The following is a 16,055-nucleotide window of genomic DNA, read 5'->3' as shown; positions in this document are numbered from 1 at the left end:
CGCCGGGGCGGCGGGCGGGGCGCGGGGAGCGCCGGGGGCGCGGGGCGGCCGGCGCCTGCGCTGCGGGCCGAGGGCTGAGTCGGCGGGGCCGCGGCGTCGGCCCGAGCTCGGGAGAGCGCCCTTGTGAACCCCGCAGGCCGCGCGCTGTGGTCCCCCCCTGCCCCAGTCACCGGTTCAGCGGATGGTTAGGAAGCCCGTCCTCCTTCCCGAAGGCCAGCTGCCCGGCGTGCGGGGCTGGGCCGCGAGTTCACCACGGAGCCGCGATCCGCCACCCGGGTCTGCCCTGGAAGGAGAGGGACCGAGCGGTCCCCAGGCACACTGGTGTTTTGTTACAAGTTTACGAGATAAGACTCGCAAATTTTTGTGCCTCCCTATCTTCCTTCCTTCCTTCCTTCCTTCCTTCCTTCCTTCCTTCCTTCCTTCCTTCCTTCCTTCCTTCCTTCCTTCCTTCCTATTATTTACTTATTTATTTTCTCGTTGTTTCCCCACAATATTTGATGTATGGCCAAATGTGTACAGTTTGCAGTTGTCAGATCTAACAGAACTATTGCTTTATTGTCCCCCCCACCCCCTGCAACCTTTCAGGGACTTTATACTATGCAGGTCTTTCCTTGTCCTGGCCCAGCGGTTTTATTGTCCTTTTTGTTTTTAAAAAATTGGCAGTGTTTTAAATGGAGATCAGAAAGATCTTAAACCTTTATACAAAAATGCAGTTTGACTCTCAAAACCAAGTCTTCTTTTCTTGAACAATTACAGAAATTAAGTATTCAGACCAAATCTAAAATTCTTTGTGGGCTATGCTGATATTTTTAAAGGGTCGTTTATTTCCAATAAGAAAGTTTTAAAAACCTTTTCCTTTCTTGTAACTCATTTGCTAAGGAGAAAGCTTACAAGTTGGGAGTTATGGCTGCTAGAGTTGATAGGATTTTTATACAATATTACATTTGTAACTTTTTGAATTCTACATTGTATCTAACCTACTGAAGGAAGTTAAGCATAAGCAATGCTAACATTTTTCTCTGTCAAAACAGATGCTAGGCTATGTATCTTCTCTCCTTGGAGAAGAAAATAATTTGAAATGAAATTAAAAAGAGCAGCCTTATTTCTTCAGGTTTATGTTATTGTTTAAACGGGCAAACTATAAATCTCAAAATCTCCAGTGCTCACTGTCTTTATCCATTCATTCATGCATAGTTCCTAATAGGATACAGCTCTATTTTAGGATTGGGGATTGAATGATCATCACAGGAAAACTAAGCAGAGACTTGCTCAAGAACTACTGGGGTCTGAGATGAAAAGAAGGCTCCCTGTAGGAAGCAAAACTAGGCTTGCAGAATGAGGGAGAGGGAGTCCAGACAGAGGAAATCCCTTGTGCATAGAGAGACCCTGAGACCTGAGAGAGTAGCAGGGCTTGGAAACTCAGAGTAGGGAGATTAGTAGAGCTGCAGCTTTGGGGGTGCCTGGGGGTGGGAGGGGTGGAGGAGTGTTGGTTGAGAGAAGAGAAAAAAAAGGATTGGATGCTGGAAGAAGGAAGTGGTAATGCTGGAAAAGTGAGCAGGATGCAGATCAGGAAGGCTTTGTAAAATTATATGAGAAATTTAATTCAGATATGAAGTGCACAGTATTATCTCATTTCATGGAATTTTTAGGTGGAAAATATTTATTTATTTTGGTACTGGGGATTGAACCCAGGGGTCCTTTACCACTGAGCTACATTTCCAGCCCTTGTTAAGTAATTTATGCCTAGGAAATGGTTAGATTTATTCCTTTTCACATATTTTAATGCTAATTAATTTAATTTCAAATAATTCAAATAACCACCACTTACCTTAGGAAATTCTTTCACAGTCTAATAAACACCATTTGGGGTAAATATTTACTAAGTCTTTCACAGTAAATTATTTAAAAGGACAATATTAAATTATCTCTAATGTTCCTTTTAACTTCACTGTTTATATCCAACTAGATTCTACCTGAGACTGAAGTTATTTCATTCTGTCAAAGATAATGGAAGCACTGTGAACATGATTACAATTATATTATAATTGTACTGTTATTACATTAGCAATACATTATTATACTTGCCTCATGGAACATATTTTTAAGGTTGGCATTTACATAGAACCTTTAGTTACTGAGGGTTTCAAATAACATTTTACAATAGTAAATTGATGAAGAGGAAAGATCCTTCTTAATTGCTTTTCAGGATGAATCACTTAAAGACACCAAGGAAATGCTAGAGATAACCCTGAAGCCAGTCACATCCATTCTGTTTCCACACCCTTGATTTTCCATTACTTTTAGGAATGACTTTTGTTAACTAAGTCATTAAAATCCAATAAACATAAACTCTTCAAACCCCAGAGCCAAATTTTGCTGTGGGAATAAGCAAAGGCGTACAGGGGCTGCCACTGTTCTACAGAATAATGACTGGTCAATGAGCCTAGAAATGATTCCTCAGGGAAAGGGCGAATCAAATAGTTTGTAACCTTGGACTGGGCACTTGGTTTTCACTGTTCCATCTTTAATTGTTCTTTTCCTAAACTAATTGCACTATTGGAAAGATAACCCATGCATAAAATAACATGGAAAAGGCACTTTTTTTTTTGCAACAGTACTATCTGATTTCATAGTGAGTGACAATACCAAGGCTCTAGGGTTCTTTACACCAACTATAAATACAAAGTAAATAAACAGACAAACCTAAAAAAAAAAAAAACACAATCTGGTAAAAACTATATCATTGAGATAAGACCTCTTAGCTCCTGATCCCCAAACCGTCCAGGTCAATTACAAATTTGGTTGATAATGTCAGATTGACTCTCTCTATATGTATATAATATATATCCTTTATATATAAATATTTCTTTTTTTAGAGAGAGAGGAGGGAGAGAGGGAGAATTTTTAATATTTATTATTTAGTTTTTGACAGACACAACATCTTTGTTTGTATGTGGTGCTGAGGATCGAACCAGGGCCGCACGCATGCCAGGCGAGCGTGCCACCGCTTGAGCCACATCCCCAGCCCATAAATATTTCTTAATATATATTTTTATACACACAGATATACACACATGTGCACCTGGTCCTGATTTAGGTAGTAGTTTTGGGCTACATATCAATCTTTTAAAAGAAATGCTAAATGGAGATTATTCTAGTCACTAGGGGACTGGTGCATACACTTAAACGAATGGACTTCTTTCTCTAAATGTGTGTCTCCACTGGTCTTCCCCAATTTCTCAGCTACACCAGCCTGAAATCTGAATCCTCCTCCTCCTTGGGTTCACTCACCATCCCTCACACCCACACTCTTTCCACCTCCATGTCTGTTTTTTCACCTTCGAAGAGTACCCTGAATGTGCTCCTTTCTGTCCTTCCCACTGGAACCCCCAAGTCACTATCTCACTTAAACAAGATTATAGGCTTTCTGATTTCTGCATTTCCTCTCCCCTGCTCCCACTGGTGCTCCATCTGGAAGCCAGAGTCACTTTTCCAAGATATAAATCAGACTGTGTCCCTCACTCCTTTGCCCCAAAACCCTCTCAAGTTCTTATCCTGACATAGTCCCCTCTTCAAACTTAGTACATTTTGGATCCTAGAGATGTCATCCTCCTTCTAATCACTCAAGCAGACCAAACTCCTTTCAGGACTTTACCCTCTGCCAGCACTGTTATTCCCTCCTTCTGTAGTTGGTATGACTCCTCATGTCCTTCAGGCTGTGTTTAAATGTCACTTCCTTATGGAGTCCTCTCCTGACTCCCTAAAGTAGTGAGTGCCCTGTCCCTTATGTTATTTCTCTCTCTTCACACACCTCTTCCTCGTCTCTCTCTCCTGGGGATTGAATCCAGGGGTGCTGTCTCACTGAGCTATATCCCTACTCTGTTTTTTTCTTTATTTTTAGGAAAGTCTCACTTAGTTTCCCATATTGACCTTGAATTTATGATCCTCCTACTGTAGCTTCCAGAGTGGCTGAGACAACAGGCGTGTCCACTACTTCCAGTTTGTGCTTTTCCCTTCAGAGCAGTAATTACAATTTGTAATTATTTTGTTCTTTTTATTTTTTTAAAATCTACTTCCTCTACCAGACTGTGGAGTGATGGAAAAGGTCAGGGACAATCTTGTCATTTTGTTCCTTCTGCCTAAAGGCAGTGTGCCCTAATCAAACATTGATTGAACAAATAGCATTGCTGTTAACAGCTGGATGCCTAATTTTATTTGCCTAACAATATCATAGTGTGCTTTTTAAAAAGCAGAAAGCCCTTCCACCCTGTAGCAGATATGGTGGTGCCAGTTTGAAGTGCCTCTTATGGAGTATGTGTAGGCAAAATTCATTTAAATCAGGTGCTTATAAATGTCAGGTCTACTTTAAATATGTGTTTCATTTTCTTATCTTAATGAGATGTTTTAAGAGTCTTATTTTATCCATGAGATTAAGGAAATAGGTGAAGTAGTCTAATTTTTTTTTTTTAACTAAATGGCTATTAGGTCATAAGACCTAACAAAATCTTTGTAGTACCATTGAGTACTTGCTCATTAATTATCTGGGAGACTAGTCAGAGTTTTAAAGTAACTTCTTACCTCACCCAGGAACCATTTAATTTTTATCAAGTGGTCCCTAAAGAATATTAACTATATCAGTTAGATTATAATTCACATCTCATCATTAAGAAATATTTTTGTAAGTCAAGTTTAGGACTTTTTTTTTTTTAAAGCAACTTGAAAGCATCACCTTTTAAACAGTTCTATTTTAAAATTCCCATCAAAATACTAAAAGTTGATGCAGTCCTGACCTCTGATGCTCAGTGAACACCCCAGGAAGGGACAAAATGATTCGGTGGTTAAAGCTGTGTCCCCAGAAGCTTGGCTTCCCCCACATTCTCTCAGGCCGTACCTCTTCCTGCTGACTTGCTGTACTTGATCTTGACAGGCAAAGGAAAGCACTGTTAGGACTCGTCTGATCTGAACCAGCCAACCAGATTCAAGGAGGGGCTTGTGCTCACCAGCATCATCCAAGAATGACCTGGATGACTCATTAAATTCAGAAGGTGGTGTAAACAGCTCATGCATATGTTGTGTGCTTGAGTGTTCAAAGGGCAGAGCTGAGGTGTTTATCCCGAGGATGCTGGGGACGTCTCAGGTCTTCTTTTATAGAAGGCACATCCTTTTTAAGACACAGGAGCCAGTTCTTCTAGCTGTGTCCCCTTCTCCTTCCAGGTCATCAGGGACCCTTCCTGGGCATCTCATTTTCCTCTTGGGTCTCCTAGCCTCTGCCTGGAATGCACTCACTGTCCATCTGTCTACCTCCTGGATAGTACCATCTCTTAGTAACTTTGTTTAACCTCCTCTCCTAAATACAAGTGAATTTCCCTCAGTATTGTGTCTGCTTTTTTATTGGTTCTTTTGTTATTCTAACATGCTCAGCTCTCTGGTGAGAAATTTCCTTGAGGGATTAGATCTTCACCCTTCAGATGCTAGTGAATCCCTTATTCGCATTATTACAAGTGAAAGAAGGAATGGGAAAATCAGTCACAGAATTTTAATTTTTAAAATGATCTGTAAATCTTGTTTACCCAAGACAATTAGGTACACTGCCTAAAGACTTGTACGAGTACTTTAGTTCTCTAGTTGACTAATGGAGCCCAGGTTGAGTAATATACTCAGTACTTACTGAGTGTAATATTCCTCCCTAGGCAATCAATATTTGCTTTTTATTTTTTTATTTTTTTCTTTTTTCTTTTTTTTTTAATTGGTTGTTCACAACATTACAAAGCTCTTGACATATCATACTTCGAACAATAGTTTCAAGTGAGTTATGAACTCCCATTTTTACCCCACAATATTTGCTTTTTAATTGAAGTTATGGATATAGTAGAACATCTTAAGTATGCAGTTTGATGCACATTTGCAAATTGAACATATCATGTCATCATCATCCAGATAAAATATAGAAAATTTCTTGTACCCCAGAAATTATCTTCCTGTACTTTTCCAGTAACTGCTATTGGGATTTCTATTATGGTGGATTAATTTTACCTCTTTTGAACTTTATTTGAACAGAGTGGAATAGCGTAGATTTTTTTTTCCTTTAGCACCTTTTGCTTTACATTTTATGATGGGCTTAGAGAATCTGCTTTTGCTAAAGTACAGTCTTTGGCCTGCAGATGCAGGTATCTGAAAGAAGGATAAAGGTTGGCATCTCTGCTACATTTTGTGTCTGACTCCTTAACTTTATGAACTGTTAAGCTCTGCATGGAGGCAGGTTGATCATTTAAGGAAGTCATACCAAAGAATTCATCTAAACACTAGTAATACAAGGTTGATTAGCCCTAAATTTACCTAACTGATCTCATCCTCCTTGAAGACAGGCAGGATTTGCCACATTCTGTTTCAGTCCCCTTGGGTTATGCCTAGAAGTCATTACCCTACTCAGTGGATACTTTTCCCCACAAGGAGACTGCCTCCCTAAGAAGGAGTGATCATCTCATGAATTCCTCCCTCAGGATCCCAGATCTGATGGATTAACACCCTAAGCAACAAATGGAAATTGGCCCCAATTGACTTCTTCAGAGACACTTTGCAGAACCAGAGCTAAGATAATGATCAAGCAGACCATAGCTCAACAAGACCTCTCACACCTGCCCCAATTCCTCCTCTATTTAAAACTAAAGCTCAGGCTGGGGCTGTAGCTCAGTGGTGGAGCGCTTGCCTAGCACGTGTGAGGTACTGGGTTTGATCCTCAGCACAACACATAAATAAATAACAAAGTTGTAAACAAAACAACAGCAACACAAAATAACTAAAGCTCATGTCAGGGCCCCCAAACAGAACTGAGATGCTGGATCTAACTCTGCCTTTCCAGCATGCCATAATAATTAGAGTTCTTTTCCTGATTTTCTGTTTGGTGTTTGAGGGGAGTGGCCAGACCTGGTCTGTTGGGCCCCTGGAGTCAAGCCTCCACTTAGACTCCAATTGCACTTTTACCTGTGAGATTCAGCAGGCTGCCACACAGAACAGAGGGTTTGCCTCTTTCATTATTATACAGTGTCATATGTAAGCATATCTCACAATTTATTTATCTGTCCTTTAGAGGGTAGATGTTTGGGTTGTTTTCCAGTTTGGGCTATTACAGATATGCCTCTGAGTATTCTCATGCACATCCACATGTCCTTCTGTGGTGTACCCCTAGGAGTGGAACACACTGCTCCTGAATCACGTTCAGCTTCAGTAGATGTTACCAGTGTTGCAAAGTGTCCTGCCAGAACTGCATGAGAGTTTAGTTGCTCTACACTCTTGCCAATGCTTGGGTTTTGCTCTTTCTTAATTCAGCTAGTTTAAAACATACACAGAAGTATCTTGCCATGGTTTAAACTTTTTTCTCAATGACTAATGATATTACATACTTTTCCATATATTTGCGTAGGCTACTTTCATCATGCACCCATTCAAGTCTTTTATTCATATTTCTATTTGGTTATCTGTTTCACAAAATCTAAGAGATAATAAAGGTTGGCTGTTTGAAGCCACTAAGTTTTGGGGCACTTGGTTCTGCAGCATTGAAATGTGATCCCATCTTGTGATATCATCTTTTATCATGGAACCTGGTCTTTCTGGTTCCCGCCTACACTGGCCTTTCCCATTTTTGATCTATGGGTTTCATTATACAGTTACAAGTTTTAAAAGTCAAAAATTTTGCAGGAGTGTATAGTGAGAAGCCATGTCACAATGCCGCTGCCCAGTTCCTGTCCTCAGCCTGCAGCCATTATTAGTTTGTTTACCATTTCTGAGATAGATCAAACATAATATGTACAAGCAAGTTATGTGTACTGCATTCTTTTATGCCCTGAACTTTGCTGTTTTCACCTAATGTTATGTTTTGGAGCACTTGCTATTTAGTACAAAATGAGTTTTCTCATTTTTTAAAAATAACTATTTTGTTGCATGAATTTATCATAATGTATTTAACCAGCCCACAGCTGATGGAGATTCATGTTGTTCTCATTGTGAAGCTGGGTGAAAGATGCCCACATCCACCAGGTGCAGTGGTGTACACCTGTAACCCCAGCTACTTGGGTGGCTGAGGGGAGGATTGTAAGTTCAAGACCAGACCAGGCAACTTAGACCCACCAATCTCAAAATTTTAAACTACAAGAGTGGGGCACAGCTCGGTGCTTCAGTGCTCATGCACAAGGCCTGGGTTCCATCCTGATAGCAGCACTAACAACAAAAACCATTGGCCCATTATCATCCAGGCGGGCCAGGTGTAAGCCATCACACACATCCTTATAAGAGGGAGGCAGAGGGCTGGAGCCAGAAAGGTGTTGTGAAGATGGATGCAGAGGTTGGTAAAGCAAGATCAGGAGCCAAGAACTGTGGGAAGCCTCTAGAAGCTGGAAAATCACAGGAATGGACTGTCCTCGACTGCCTGCAGAAGGAATCAGCATTGATTTTAGCCCTTCAAGACCCATTTTGGACTTCTGATCCCCTGAACTGTAAGAAAAAAGTCTGTAGTGTTTTAAGTAACTGTTTGTAGTAATTTGCCACAGCAGCAACAGAATACTAGCACAGTTTTACAAAGAAAATTGCAGTGAAGAACTTCCTGTGTCTGACATTTTACATTGGGTAAAAGTATATCTAAAGAATAAAAATCTAGCTGGGCACAGGGTGCATGCCCAGGTATTCAAGAGGCTGAGACGGGAGCATTGCAAATTCGAGACTCTGTCTCACTAAATTGAACGTTTACCAGTGCAGGTTTGCAGGTGCCACCCTGGGGACCATGTCTTTAACAGATGGACCTCTGGGGGACATTAAACATCCAAACTACAGCAACCCCCCCACAGGGGATGTACCAGTTTACACTTTCAGCAATGATGTACATGAGTTCCTTTTTCTCCAGACTCCTCCACACAGCATGTTACCAATCTTATGTATTTTATTCTTTCACTAATGAAAAATACCAGTTTCTTTCAACAACCTAATTACCAAATGTTCTTCATGTGACATGCTTAAAATCTCCTTCAGTGTTAGAACTTGGTCTTCTATTCGATTCTCACCATTTACCTTCCTGATTCTACCACCTTAACACAGAATGGGTTCTCTACCTAGACTGAGAAAAGGAAAGAATGAGTAATGTGTGGTGGTAGAACACATTCTATTCATCTGTATTTCTTTTTTTCTTGTCTATTTTTTCTCCTCACCCCTCTTTTTTTGTACTGGGGATTGAACCCAGGGGTAAAACACCAAGCTACCCCCCTGTCATTTTTATGTATTTTGAGACAGAGTCTCACTAAGTCCCTTAGGGTAGCCTAAGATCCTCCTACCTGTCGGTTGAGTCACTGGATTATAGGCAAGTACCACCAGGCCTGACTTTTCCCTGCCTATATTTCTATGAAGTCCTCTTTATGAGAAGAAAATGTTTTGTATTAAAATGTCTTAATCACAATTATTGATTAATGAAAACCAAGGAATCTGTAGCTTGGCAACATCCTGATCATTGTGGATGTTAACTCATTGATATAAGGTGGAAGCCATGAGCACATGGCGTGTACATTCTGTGCCGGTGGTAACTATTGCGGATCTTCCTTCTCTAAGGCTCACAGGACCTCAGATTCTGGAGGAAGCTGCTCCTTATCAATTACTTACACATGAGATAGAACCTGTTTGTCTTACCATATTGAAGGACTAACACCTGTGCCACAAACTCAAACATCTTCCAATGAACAGTGAACCCCCTGTATTCCTCCTCTCAGGGATCAATAGTACCTGCATTTCTTGTTTCTAATGTATTGGCAACTTGAATTAATTACTTTTTGTAACCTGAATTCTTTGAAATTTAAATTGGTAGGGTAAAAGTACTACTCATAAATCTTAAGCCCTTGACTAAAATGTTTTAATCTATCTAATATATGGTGCTTAACTTCAATATGAACCAACTTAGAGTACGTGGTTAGAATTTTAAGAAACTTCAAGAAACCATAATACTTCATGAATTATGTATCATGGAAATGCAAAACAAGACAAAAATCTATTGACAGCATGCACAATTATTTTAATTTTTGTTTCCTAAAGAGAATGTGAACAGATGAGGCCTTTTAAGAGAATCATGTGACTTCTTGCTATTCTGAATTGATGCATATTGACACAAACACTTAACAGATGATTCTAAAGTTACATTGATGACTCGTCATCCTTTTCTGAATATTCACCCACATTTTGATTGTTGCTCTTGCGTGACACCTAAACTCTCTTTTGGTGGTCTGCCAAAGGAAGGGATGTTTGTGAAACTGACAACTGTCCTAGGGCTTGGTGCTCCATGAGCTTTCTTCCCAAATTGGCTGTCAGATGGTAACTTGATTACCTTCAGCATGAGTCAGGCTGGCTCGCCACAGCTGTTTCTACTAACACTTTCTCCTCTGATAATAGTCACTGCCACCACTCTTTCCAACTGGCATCTGTTTACTTTAAGTTAATTTTAGATAGAAATGGAATAATGTACAAAATTGTGGCAATGCGAATGGCAGTTAGGAAAGGTAGCTAGGAGGGGCAGGGAATCTGTCTGGTCTGGGTTGCTATGTACCTACTGTGGGATATGTACCAAGTCATAGCAGTGCTGAGGCTGCTTAGACCTACCTTACAAGGTTCCTGTGAAGACTGAAGGAAATAAAGCCTTCTGGTGCCTACCACGGGCTTGGCTCGTGATCACTGTACTTGTTGCACAAAATGTTTGACAATCCATGATAAGACCTGTAAGAGGACAAATGTAGATCCCAACTGATCAGCTGAACAACTGGATGTCTGAAAAGCACAGAATGTTGAAGGTAGTAGGGAATGGACCTGTCTTCTTTCCAGAGCCGTGGGTATCATGGGGATCTCTCTATATGAACCCCAAACCTCTTACTGAAATTCTTCAGGTGTTTTCTGTCACCATTAGAATGATTACTTCTGAACTCCCTAAATCCTCATTACAGTGTGGAACACTGTTCCCTACCCTCAATCAACTTCTTATGGATGACAGTGTTTTCCAACATAGTGTTACTGGAGGCCCGACTTCAGGGATCCCAACAAACCAGCCAGGCCACTTGCCCCAAACACCAATCAGCAAGGTAATGGTGAAGAGCAGCATCTCAGCTCTGTCTGGGGACACTGACATGAGCTTTGGTTTAAAGAGAGGGAAAATTAGGACAGAGGTGAGAGGACTGCATGTATAATTTAGCAGTCTTGATTGAATGTAGTCTGGTTGATCATTCTCAGTTCTGGTTACGCAAAGTGGCCCCAGATAAGTCTCTATCCTTGGGAGGGGCAATTCCTACTTGCTCTCTAGGATGTTTATCCATCAGACTGTGATCCTGAAAGGGGGGAATTCACTTTCCCTGTGAGGACTGCCCCTGCTTAGCGGCAGTCTCCCTGTGGAGTGATGTGCCTGTCTCCTGCTCCTAGTGGAGTGGGACAATGACAGGAGATTGCTAACACTACTCCATGGGTCTGAAACTGGAGGCTGCAAAGCTTGCTTCATCTGCAGGGGAACAACATAGTTTGTTTCAGGCTAATAAACCGTGTATTACTAGTTTTTAGATGAACACTCCTTAAATGATTAGCATGCCCATGTATGAGCTGAGTAGGAACCTGAAGACAAATACAAAATGAAGGCAGACATGCCAAGCTTTATTCTGCCTTTAGCTGCTAATGTGGCATCTGCAGGCCTAAGAAAAATGTCCTGCTCTAGCAAAGGTAGCCTCTGTAAGTCCTTGTTTCAACAGCATATATAAGGTTACACTGTTCATGTTCTAAATTTGCATTGCTTTCTTCATTTTCCAAAACTCCATCTTAGCATCTTATTTTTTTTTCTTTTGTCCCAGTAGTCTTTTCAGATGGTCATTTCTTTATCCCATCCTTAGCCTTGGCTCCTCTGTGAGGTCCAGGAGGCCAGCCTCTTCACATTGTCACTAGCATGTTAGTGTAGCCAATTAGGCACCACAGAACTGGTTGAATTGGTAGTTGGAAGACCTGAACATGTAGGCAGGGGTGCATGCTTGAGGACAGAGAATGCTCAGTGATATGGGAAAGGAAAGAGTGGCTCAAAGCGTGTCTCTGTCACCATTCCTGGTGGTGCTGGGGTGAGCCCAGAGCCTCAGGCTTGCTGGGCAAGTGCTCCACGGCTATGCCACACGCCCCAGCCCCCAAAGCAAGTTTCTTAAACAGATTTTCATTATTAAGGGAACTCCCCAATTCTCTCTAAGAAATAAATACTAAGGAATATATATATTTCCATGTATGGTCGAGCTTTGAATAAAAACAAAGTTCCCTAAATAGCTAAGATCCTCCCCACTGTTTCACCCTCAAGAATAGGTTGAATAGGTTGTCTTCCCAATACTGCCCCTGTGGGGTTTCCTCATGAGGACTGTCATGCAAAATTTATATTAAATTGTTGACTTTTTTCTTGTTAATCTGCATTTTGTTAGAGGAGTCACAGCTGAGAATTCAGGTGGGTAGAGGAAAATCATATTTTTCCTGCTCTACATACAGTTCCATTAAATACGAGGCACCTAGATTAGCTAGAAGCAGAAAGTACATGGAGGTAGCCGGGGGTTCTGGGGCAGAAGGAATGCAGTACCATGTCTAATGGGGTAATTTAAACCAAGAAATCATAGATAAGGTTAAAATATAAGCAAAGCCAGTTTTCTTTAGGTGCAGAACAGAGCTGAAGATTGGAAAGCACAGGTCAAGTATTGCACACAAGCCTCCGTGGAGGAACAGTGGTCCTGGGCTTTTAGCTACAGGGAGGAGTGGGTCGGTGCTGCTTAGAGATCTTGGAGGGAGATAAACAAGATTGAGGCAATTCTACTGCTAGAAACTGATGCAGATCAGGTGGTCATAAACTTTGTTAAGTCCACTGGAAAGTCCAGCTCAAGAGGCAAAACTGGTTGCTCTAGTACTTCTCAAAACTTACACGGTGTTGTTAGAATCTAGACAAATCGGTCTCTCTGGTGAATTTAGTTCCTGATGATGTCTGTATGGCTATCTCCCTCCTGTCAGAAAAGGATTTTTTTTAACCATTCAGTGGCTATTTTTAACTATTTTACAGAGTTTGAGTTGGTGATGACAGAAAAGTTTGAGAGTTGAATAGTAGTGACGGCTGTGCAATGATATATACACACTTAATGCCACTGAACTGTACACTCAAAGATGGTAAAAGTGGAAAATCTCATGCTATGTATATTTTACTATGATGAAATTTTTAAGAACTACTTATTTCAGCACTGTTAATTACTAAGTGCTTTATGTGCATTTTATCAATTCTTCCTTCCTTTCTTTTTTTTTTTTTGTACCGGGGATGAACCCAGGGGCCTTAATCACTGAGCCACATTCCCAGCCCTTGTTTATATTTTATTTAGACACAGGGTCTCACTGAGTTGCTGGGGTCCTCATTAAATTGCTGAAGTTGGCTTTGAACTCTTGATCCTCCTGCCTCAGCCTCCCAAGCTGCTGGGATTATAGGCATGCACCACTGAGCATGGCATCAATTCTTAAAATAATCTTGCATAGAAAATATCCCTAGTTCACAGATGAGGAAACTGAGGCTCAGAGAGGCTAGCTGTTCGCCCAAAGAGTCACAACTGCTTTGATGCAGGCCTTTATAAAAAATGTTAAATTGTGTATTCTTTTTACCCCATTTCTACATGAAATAACCAATAGAATTAAAGTCATATAGAGACCAACTAAAGATTGCTGGGATAGATTCAGTCAGCTTATAATTAAAAGGTAAATCAATAGGAATGAAATGGAAATCTGGGAAATACATAAATTTTAGTCTACTAAAGGAACTAGAGATCAGCTGCCCTTCGTCACAGAAAATATTCAGTAAGGAGCTAACTTCTAAAATCATTATTCTGGGGAAGTACTTAATGTCAAATGCAAACACTAGGAAACGCCTCCTGGAGGTGAGAATGTTTCTGTGAATCTCTGATGACCCATCTGCACATCTTTAGAGGGATGGGGGGGAGGATTTTTCATCTTTAAACCACATGGACATCAAGACCTGCTAGCCTTCAAGCTAGTTAGTGGGGGTTGCTGCTGTTCCATTGTCAAACACCAGCTGTGACTTTTAGAAAGGACTGGATTTTTGAGGGATATAAAGAATTTGAATTGGATCAAAGATGTGTGAACCTAGCCAATCCTGATACCTTCAGGTGATTCTTTTTTCCCCCTGAATTTGATCATTTTCTGTTTGAGGTTTGTTTCTGACCTGATTTTTAACCAACTCCAAAGCTAGGTGATTTTACTTTGATAATTGTATTCATTCTCTTGGGAGAGTACAGTCCTGATTCCTTGTTTCTGTCTGTAATGATTCTGGAAATTCTGAAATTTTTATTACTGTGATTTTTTTTTAAATGAGTAGACTATAGATTTTGCTAATCTTATAATCAATATTAGTTCCTTAGTTCAAAGGACACTGAGAACCGTGTATAATAATACAGGAATAAAACCTGGGCATGGGACATCCCTCCTGCCTTTTGCACTCTCTCTCTCCTCTCGGGTGCTTTAACCTGCTGCATCTATTTTGTCCCCTTGCTGAGGGGCATTGTCACACAAGTGTAATTTTAGGCTACAGTGAAGAAACATGATATACTATGCTAAGAAGTTAGCAATTGTTTGGCCTGTACATTGTGCTTTTTGTTTTGGCTGGACTTCTGATATAGACCAAATCTTCTCTTCTGTGGTCATTGGGTCTTCCAGAGCTCTAAGGACAGGTTAGTTTAGTCTCATGAGGTAGATGCAACTTTGGATTAAATGCTTCCTTCCAGCTGTTCCCTCAGTGTCCAGGTGAATTTATGTTGCTCAGCACAGTTCACTAGATTTATTAAGTAGGAAACTTGGGGAAGCTTTTTCTTTTTTGCTGTAAATGTTTTCCTTGTTTAGAAAACTTGTACTACTCTGTCTCCTGGCATAATCCTAGTAATAACTGCAAATACTCTGGAAAGGTTGTTTTTGGCAGAAGGCCACATAAATACTTCTGCTTCTCTGTGATTTATGAGTAGGGCTGACAAATTGTTAAAAAACAATGATCATAAATAGAGAATGTGTCAGAGGTTGGGCTCTCCCACTGTGCCTGTTGAGCTGGGAAGAGCCCTGAGATCCTGCTGTCTCAGCGGTGACACATCAGTTGCACCCATGATTGGTTTTGCAAATTGTTTGCCAGAACCTGAATCTTTAGTAGATGAATGCTTCATGAAATTAGGTGAGACCTTTTGATTACGACCTCTTTTTCTTTTCTTTTTTAAGAGGTCCTAGATCTATTTAAAAATCAGTTTCTAGTACATTTTTTAAACATCTGTGTTTATCTTGAAACAGTGCTTATAGATGCTTCCCATTGTTCTTCTGTGGGGCTTTAGAAATTCTGGCTTAGTGGCACATACTAATTTTGCTGACCTTCTAATTATTCATTATTCAGCAAATATATCAACTTCCCTGCTTCCTCTTCTTGGCTATTTTGCATAAGTTTAGAAATGATTATTAAGTTTCAAAAAACTGGTTGGGATTTCTATTGGGATTACACAGGTCATTTTGGGGAGAACTTTACAATGTTGAATCTTCTGATTCATGAGATTCTCTTATCGCCCCCTTTTATTACGTCATCTTTGGTATATTTCAAAATTGCATGATTTTCTCCTTGAAGGTATTACACATTTTGAGGATTTATTCTAGATTCCACTTCTGGAGGTAGAAGGTCTACTGTAGAGCACATTGTGATTTGTTTCTTGGTTCTTGGGTATAATTGTGTAAGATTAGGCAATTACCCTTTAGGAATTGATGATTATTATAGTGAAATTTTGAGCTGTAGGCTATTTAGGATGATATTTCTCAATTTCTAAACACATGGTGTTTCTAGTTAGCATTTCATTTCCCATTCTTTATTGTGTTTTTATCAGAATTTGCAATCTATTATTTCACATCTTTGAAATTTGTTACTTGCTTAAACACTCAAGTATGTGGTTAATTTTTGAAATTGTTTCACATTTTCTTGAAGTATAATCTGCAGTTATTAAGGGATCTTGTGTTCT

The 16,055-nt window shown here is 40.2% G+C and overlaps 2 protein-coding genes across 11 annotated transcripts in view; one reads left to right on the top strand and one right to left on the bottom strand.

Moving 5' to 3' along the window:
- The window catches only part of Dhx32 (DEAH-box helicase 32 (putative)), a 53,843-nt gene extending 53,545 nt beyond the window's left edge, over positions 1–298 (bottom strand). Inside the window, exon 1 of the mRNA XM_078024420.1 lies at positions 171–298. The gene's annotated coding sequence lies outside the window, so the exon portion shown is untranslated. The remainder of the gene's footprint in view (positions 1–170) is intronic.
- Fank1 (fibronectin type III and ankyrin repeat domains 1) overlaps positions 1–16,055 on the top strand; it is a 70,344-nt gene that overhangs the window by 143 nt on the left and 54,146 nt on the right. Inside the window, exon 1 of one of the 10 annotated variants that reach the window (XM_078024455.1) lies at positions 401–5,045. The exons of 8 other annotated variants lie outside the window; for them this stretch is intronic. The gene's annotated coding sequence lies outside the window, so the exon portion shown is untranslated. Of the gene's footprint in view, positions 1–400; positions 5,046–5,706; positions 8,490–16,055 lie in introns of those variants that run through there. One more of the 10 variants, XM_078024447.1, reaches the window with a different exon arrangement.

This window comes from Ictidomys tridecemlineatus, chromosome 1 (genome assembly GCF_052094955.1).
Source record: "Ictidomys tridecemlineatus isolate mIctTri1 chromosome 1, mIctTri1.hap1, whole genome shotgun sequence".
NCBI classification, from domain to species: domain Eukaryota; kingdom Metazoa; phylum Chordata; class Mammalia; order Rodentia; family Sciuridae; genus Ictidomys; species Ictidomys tridecemlineatus.
Note: the sequence above shows the minus strand (reverse complement) of the source record. Positions and strands in the feature narration are given on the sequence as shown.